This window comes from Drosophila miranda, assembly GCF_003369915.1.
Source record: "Drosophila miranda strain MSH22 chromosome Y unlocalized genomic scaffold, D.miranda_PacBio2.1 Contig_Y36_pilon, whole genome shotgun sequence".
NCBI classification, from domain to species: domain Eukaryota; kingdom Metazoa; phylum Arthropoda; class Insecta; order Diptera; family Drosophilidae; genus Drosophila; species Drosophila miranda.
The window spans coordinates 22,989-32,078 of NW_022881621.1; the positions used below are offsets into that span (position 1 = coordinate 22,989).

General features: G+C 22.1%; 3 pseudogenes; 2 read left to right on the plus strand and 1 right to left on the minus strand.

Annotated features, from left to right (window-relative positions):
• Positions 1–621: 621 nt before the first annotated feature.
• LOC117194310 lies at positions 622–4,228 on the minus strand (annotated as a pseudogene).
• A 1,885-nt stretch (positions 4,229–6,113) lies between these two features.
• Positions 6,114–6,713, plus strand: LOC117194313 (annotated as a pseudogene).
• A 72-nt stretch (positions 6,714–6,785) lies between these two features.
• Positions 6,786–7,562, plus strand: LOC117194312 (annotated as a pseudogene).
• The last annotated feature ends 1,528 nt before the right edge of the window (positions 7,563–9,090 follow it).

Genomic DNA, 9,090 nt, shown 5'->3' on the forward strand with positions numbered 1-9,090 from the left:
CTGAAAGCAAGTACTGGTCTCTTAAACCATTTTATAGTAAATTAGCAATTACTTCTAATGATATTATTATTAATGAATTTTCTTTTAATTTATAAAAAATTAGTTAAATCATAACATTAGTATGTCAAACTAAAATTATTAAATTTTTAATATTTTTTGATTCCACAAATAGCACCAATTAGATGATTACTTTTATTTATAGTATTTTCTATTACATTTATTTTATTTTGTTCAATTAATTATTATTCATTTATACCTTCTTCACCTAAATCTAATGAATTAAAAAATATTAATTTAAATTCAATAAATTGAAAATGATAACAAATTTATTTTCTGTCTTCGACCCATCAGCAATTTTTGGATTATCATTAAATTGATTAAGAACATTTTTAGGACTTTTAATAATTCCCTCAATTTACTGATTAATACCATCTCGATTTAATATTTTTTGAAATTCAATTTTACAAACTTTACATAAAGAATTTAAAACATTATTAGGACCTTCAGGTCATAATGGTTCAACATTTATTTTTATTTCATTATTTTCTCTAATTTTATTTAATAATTTTATAGGTTTATTTCCATATATTTTTACAAGAACAAGTCACTTAACTTTAACTATTTCTTTAGCTTTACCTTTATGATTATGTTTTATACTTTACGGTTGAATTAATCATACACAACATATATTTGCCCATTTAGTACCTCAAGGAACACCAGCTATTTTAATACCATTTATAGTATGTATTGAAACTATCAGAAATGTAATTCGACCTGGAACTTTAGCTGTTCGATTAACAGCTAATATAATTGCAGGACACTTATTATTAACTTTATTAGGAAATACTGGTCCTTCTATATCGTATTTTTAATAACATTTCTATTAATTGCTCAAATTGCTTTATTAGTTCTTGAATCAGCTGTTGCTATAATTCAATCTTATGTATTTGCTGTATTAAGTACTTTATACTCTAGAGAAGTAAATTAATTAATAATGTCTACACATTCAAATCACCCATTTCATTTAGTTGATTATAGCCCATGACCTTTAACAGGAGCAATTGGTGCTATAACTACTGTTTCAGGAATAGTAAAATGATTTCATCAATATGATATTTCTTTATTTTTTTTAGGAAATGTAATTACTATTTTAACCGTTTATCAATGATGACGAGATGTATCACGAGAAAGAACATATCAAGGATTACATACTTATGCTGTAACTATTGGGTTACGATGAGGAATAATTTTATTTATTTTATCAGAAGTATTATTTTTTGTAAGATTTTTTTGAGCTTTTTTCCATAGAAGTCTATCCCCAGCTATTGAAATTGGAGCTTCATGACCTCCTATAGGAATTATTTCTTTTAATCCATTTCAAATTCCTTTATTAAATACAGCAATTTTATTAGCATCAGGAATTACAGTAACTTGAGCTCATCATAGTTTAATAGAAAGAAACCATTCACAAACAACTCAAGGATTATTTTTTACTGTATTATTAGGTATTTATTTTACTATTTTACAAGCATATGAATATATTGAAGCCCCTTTCACAATTGCAGATTCAGTTTATGGATCTACATTTTATATAGCAACAGGATTCCATGGAGTTCACGTTTTAATTGGAACAACTTTTTTACTTGTATGTTTATTGCGTCATTTAAATAATCATTTTTCAAAAAATCACCATTTTGGATTTGAAGCAGCAGCTTGATATTGACATTTTGTTGATGTAGTTTGATTATTTTTATATATCACAATTTACTGATGAGGAGGTTAATAAAATATTAATATCTATATAATATAAAAGTATATTTGACTTCCAATCATAAAGTCTGTTAATAACAGTGTAGATAATTTTTTCAATTATTTTAATTGCTTCATTAATTTTAACAATTGTTACTATTGTAATATTTTTAGCTTCAATTTTATCAAAAAAAGCTTTAATTGATCGAGAAAAAAGATCCCCGTTTGAATGTGGATTTGACCCTAAATCATCTTCACGGCTACCATTTTCTCTTCGATTTTTTTTAATTACTATTATTTTTTAATTTTTGATGTAGAAATTGCTTTAATTTTACCTATAATTATTATTTTAAAATTTTCTAATATTTTCATCTGAACTTTTACTTCAATTATTTTTATTTTAATTTTATTAATTGGACTTTATCATGAATGAAATCAAGGTATATTAAACTGATCAAATTAATTAGGGTTGTAGTTAATTATAACATTTGATTTGCATTCAAAAAGTATTGATATTCAATCTACCTTAGAATATGAAGCGATTTATTGCAATTAGTTTCGACCTAATCTTAGGTAATCTTACCCTTATTCTTTAATTGAAGCCAAAAAGAGGCTTATCACTGTTAATGATACAATTGAGAATTAACTCCAATTAAGGAAGTATGGTGATCAAGTAAAAGCCGCTAACTTTTTTCTTTTAATGGTTAAATTCCATTTATACTTCTGTTTATATAGTTTAATAAAAACATTACATTTTCATTGTAAAAATAAAATAATTTTTTTTTATAAATTACTAAAATTAATTCACTATATTCAAAGATAAATTTATCTCCATAACATCTTCAGTGTCATACTCTAAATATAAGCTATTTGAATAAATAAATAATAAAAAATTTAATAAAATTAAAATTCAAAATACAAATAATATTAAATAAATTTTTAAATTATTATTATGTATTAAAAATAAAATTTGAGAATAATTAACTAATTTTTGGTACAAATGCTGACCACCAAAATATTCTGATCACCCTTGGTCAAAACTTTTTACAACAATTTGACCATAATTTAAAGGATAAAAAATTATTCCATAAGTTCTAATATAAGGTATAAATCATATTGATCCTAAAAATGTTGAAAAGTTATAAAAAATAAAAGATTTATTTAAACTATATAATCTAGTTAAAGAAATTAAATAACCTAATAATCCACCAAAAATACAAACAAATAATGTTAATAATTTTATTGATAAAGGTAAACAAATTATAAAAGGACAAGGAAAAATTAATCAATTTAATATTCTACCCCCAATAATTCTTATAATTAATAACCCTATTATACCACGTAATATAATTCATCTTTCATCATTTAATATATTTAAACTACCACAATTTAAATCACCAGTTATTGAGTAATAGACTAACCGAAAAGAATAACTAACAGTTAACCCTGTAGAAAAAAAAAATAGGAGAAATGAAAATAAATTAATATTACTAATTATAACAATTTCTAAAATTATATCTTTTGAATAAAAGCCAGCTAAAAAAGGTATTCCACATAAAGCTAAATTAGAAACATTAAAACAAGCAGAAGTCAAAGGCATATGAATTCTTAAACCTCCTATTAAACGAATATCTTGAGAATTATTTATATTATGAATAATAGCACCTGCGCATATAAATAATAAAGCCTTAAATAATGCATGAGTTAATAAATGAAATATGGCTAATTTATAAAATCCTATAGAAAGAATTCTTATTATTAATCCTAATTGTCTAAGAGTTGATAAAGCAATAATTTTTTTCAAATCAAATTCAAAATTAGCACCTAAACCAGCTATAAATATAGTTAAACCAGATAATAATAATAATAATTGACCTAATCAAGAAGTTCTTAATAAAATATTAAACCGAATTAAAAGATATACCCCAGCTGTAACCAAAGTAGAAGAATGAACCAACGCAGAAACAGGAGTAGGAGCAGCCATAGCAGCTGGTAATCAAGATGAAAAAGGAATTTGAGCTCTTTTAGTTATAGAAGCTAATATAACTAAAAACCCAATTATTAATATTTCATAATCATTTTTTATAACTTCTAAATAAAAAATATAGTTTCAACTTCCATAATTTAATATTCAAGCAATAGCTAACAATAAAGCCACATCTCCCACACGATTTGATAATGCTGTTAATATACCAGCATTATAAGATTTTACATTTTGAAAATAAATAACTAAACAATAAGAAACTAATCCTAAACCATCTCAACCCAATAAAATTCTAATTAAATTAGGACTAATAATTAACATTATTATTGATAAAACAAATATCAAAACTAATATAATAAATCGATTAATATTTTCATCTCTACTTATATATTCTTTTCTATAAAAAATAACTAAAGAAGCAATTATTAAAACAAAAGATATAAATAATAAACTTATTCAATCAAATAATAAAGTTATTACAATTCTCAAAGAATTTAATGAAACCAATTCAAATTCAATAAAATAAACTATATTATTCAATAAAAAATATAAACTTAATAAAAAACAACTTAATCTAATAGAAATTAAATTAACAAATCTAATTCTACAAATTGATAAATATTTCACGATCTAAAATGAATTATTTCATATCACTAACACCACAAATTAGTATTTTTATTAAACTATTTAAATTTATAATCATAATATACATGAGTCTCTTCTTAAAATTAATAAATTTAGAGGTAATCAATGTAAAATTATTAATAAATATTCACGAATTTTCCTCCTCTAAAAGAATACACACCAGAAAATAATTTTCCATGTTGACTAAAAGAATATAAATATAAAGTATAAGCTGCTCTAAAAAATGATAAAAATGATAATATAATTATTGTTAATCATGATCAAGAAACAATTCTATTTAATAAAGAAATTTCTCCTAATAAATTTAATGTAGGAGGAGCTGCTATATTAGCTGAGCTTAATAAAAATCATCATAATGTTATAGCAGGTATAAAATTTAATAATCCTTTATTAATTAATAAACTTCGTCTACCTAAACGTTCATAAGATACATTAGCTAAACAAAATAATCCAGAAGAACAAAGCCCATGAGCAATTATTAATGTATATGAACCACATAATCCTCAATAAGTTATTGTTAAAAGACCAGCTAATACAATTCCTATATGAGCAACTGAAGAATAAGCAATTAAAGCTTTTAAATCAGTTTGTCGTAAACAAATTAATCTAACTAAAACACCACCCACTAAACTAATTCTAATCCAGATAAATCTATATTTTAAATTTATTAATTGAAGAAATGAAATAACTCGTAATAAACCATAGCCTCCTAATTTTAATATAATTCCAGCCAAAATTATAGAACCTGAAACAGGAGCTTCAACATGAGCTTTTGGCAATCATAAATGAACTAAAAATATAGGTATTTTTACTAAAAAAAGCACACAATATACAAAGTATAATAAATCATAATTAAATATATAATTATTTATTAAATAAAAATTTATTGAATTTACTTCATTTATTACATAAAAAATACCAATTAATATAGGTAAAGAAACTAATAAAGTATAAAATAATAAATAAACACCAGCCTGTAAACGTTCAGGTTGATAACCTCAACCTAAAATTAAAAATAAAGTAGGAATTAAACTTCTTTCAAAAAATAAATAAAATATAAATAAATTTATTCTTCTAAATGTTAAAACTAATAATAACAATAATAAAATAACATTTAATAAAAATAAATTTTTATAATTATTATATTTATTAACACTTTCTCTAGCTAATAATATTAAAGAACAAATTCACAAACTTAACAAAATCAATCCATAAGAAAGCATATCACTACCTAAAAAATAAGAAATTTCAGATCAATAATTTATAAAATTATTTATAATTAAAAAAATAAATCTAATAAAAAATAATAAAATTTGTACATCCAGTACATATTATTAATAAAACAAATTGGAGATAAAATACTAAAAAAATACTAACTTTAACATTATATAATTCTAAAAGATTGAAAATAATCATTACCATGAGTACGAATTATAGAAACTAAAATAGATAAACCAAGAGCACCTTCACATACACTAAAAGTTAAAAATATTATTCTAAAATAAATTTCATAATTTAATAAATTTAAATAAATAAATAGTATAAAAACAATATTAAAACAATAATTCTAAACTTAATAATATAGAAAGTAAATGTTTTCGATTAGAAACAAAACAAAATAAACCTAAAATAAATAAAATTATAGGTAATCTTCAATATAAAATTATAATCATTAGTTTTAATAGTTTAATAAAAACATTGGTCTTGTAAATCAAAAATAAAATATATTTTTTAAAACTTCAAGAGAAAAGAAATTTCTTTTTCATTAATCCCCAAAATTAATATTTTAAATAAACTACCTCTTGATATTATACAATTAATTCTATATTCATTAATTTTAACAACTTCAATTATTTTTTTAAATATAATTCATCCTTTAGCTATAGGATTAACTTTATTAGCCCAAACAATTTTTATTTGCCTAATTTCAGGATTAATAACAAAAAGTTTTTGATATTCTTATATTTTATTTTTAATTTTTTTAGGAGGAATATTAGTGTTATTTATTTATGTAACATCATTAGCATCTAATGAAATATTTAATTTATCAATTAAATTAACTTTATTTTCAACATCAATTTTATTTATTTTATTTTTTATAAGATTTTTAATTGATAAATCATCTATTTCATTTTTTTAATTAATAATGAAATAGAATCAATTTTTAATTTTAATTCATATTTTTTAGAAAATTCTCTATCTTTAAATAAATTATATAATTTCCCAACAAATTTAATTACAATTTTATTAATAAATTATTTATTAATTACATTAATTGTTGTAGTAAAAATTACTAAGTTATTTAAAGGTCCTCTTCGTGTAATAAATTAACTAATGAATAAACCTTTACGAACTTCCCATCCATTATTTAAAATTGCTAATAATGCATTAGTAGATTACCAGCCCCTATTAATATTTCAAGATGATGAAATTTTGTTCATTATTAGGATTATGCTTAATTATTCAAATTTTAACAGGGTTATTTTTAGCAATACATTATACTGCTGATGTTAATATAGCTTTTTATAGAGTAAATCATATTTGTCGAGATGTAAATTATGGATGATTATTACGAACTTTACATGCTAACGGAGCATCATTCTTTTTTATTTGTATTTATTTACATGTAGGACGAGGAATATACTACGGATCTTATTTATTTACACCTACATGATTAGTAGGAGTGATTATTCTATTTTAGTAATAGGACAGCTTTTATAGGATATGTTTTACCTTGGACAAATATCTTTTTGAGGAGCTACTGTAATTACAAATTTATTATCCGCCGTACCTTATTTAGGTATTGATTTAGTACAATGAGTATGAGGTGGATTCGCTGTTGATAATGCAACTTTAACTCGATTTTTTACTTTTCATTTTATTTTACCTTTTATCGTATTAGCAATAACAATAATTCATTTATTATTTTTACACCAAACAGGATCTAACAATCCTATTGGTTTAAATTCTAATGTTGATAAAATTCCTTTTCACCCTTATTTTACATTTAGGATATTGTTGGTTTCATTGTAATAATCTTTTTATTAATTTCTCTTGTACTTATTAATCCTAATTTATTAGGAGACCCTGATAATTTCATTCCAGCTAATCCATTAGTTACACCAGCTCATATTCAACCTGAATGATATTTTTTATTTGCTTATGCAATTTTACGTTCAATTCCTAATAAATTAGGTGGAGTAATTGCATTAGTGTTATCAATTGCTATTTTAATAATTTTACCTTTTTCAAATAAAAGAAAATTCCGAGGAATCCAATTTGATCCTTTAAATCAAATTTTATTTTGAAATATATTAAGTAACAGTAATTTTATTAACTTGAATTGGAGCCCGACCAGTTGAAGACCTTATGTATTATTAGGACAAATTTTAACAGTAATTTATTTTCTATATTATTTAATTAATCCTTTAGTTAAAAATGATGAGATAATTTATTAAATTAATTAGTTAATGAGCTTGAATAAGCATATGTTTTGAAAACATAAGATAGAATTTAATTTTCTATTAACTTTACTAAATTAAATTCACTATAATAAAGAAAATAATAAAATTTTAAATCCAATAAAAAATAATAAATAATTTAAAGAAAAAGATAAAAAACATTTTCAAGCCAAATATATTAATTTATCATAACGAAATCGAGGTAAAGTTCCTCGAGCCCAAATGAAAACAAAATAAATAAAAGTAAGCTTTACATAAAATAATAAATTAAAAACATCACACCCTAAAAATTACACAAAATAATATTCTTATAAATAAAATTCTTGCATATTCAGCTATAAAAATTAAAGCAAACCCACCTCTTCTGTATTCTACATTAAACCCTGAAACTAATTCTGACTCACCTTCAGCAAAATCAAAAGGAGTTCGATTTGTTTCAGCTAAAGAAATAGTTAACCAAACTAAAGCTATAGGAAATAAAATAATTAAAAATCAAATATAAATTTGTAATGAAAAAAATAATAATATTATAACTACCAATCAAAAATACAAAAGATAACAAAATCAATGCTAAACTTACTTCATAAGAAATTGTTTGAGCAACAGCTCGTAATCCACCTAATAAGCATAATTTGAATTAGAAGACCAACCAGCAATTATTACAGTAAACCCTAATCTAGTACACATAAAAAAAATAATCCTCCTAAATTAAAAGAATATAATTTAAAAAAAAGGTATACATATTCAAACAAATAAAGATAAAAATAATGAAAAAATAGGAGAAATATAATATCTTAAATAATTAGACAAAAGAGGATAAGTTTGTTCTTTTGTAAATAATTTAATTGCATCACAAAAAGGTTGAGGTTCCTATTAAACCTACTTTATTTGGACCTTTACGAATTTGAATATATCCTAATACTTTACGTTCTAATAAAGTTAAAAAAGCGACACTCACTAATACACAAATAATTAATAATAAACTTCCAATTAATGATAAAATAAATTCTATATAAAACAAGTACTATTTGTAATAAAAATTACATAAATAAATTCTAAATTTATTGCACTAATCTGCCAAAATAGCTTTATTTATATTAATAATATTCTTTTTTAAAATATAATTATTCTAATATTTGGTCCTTTCGTACTAAAATATTATAATTTTTAAAGATAGAAACCAACCTGGCTTACACCGGTTTAAACTCAGATCATGTAAGAATTTAAAAGTCGAACAGACTTAAAATTTGA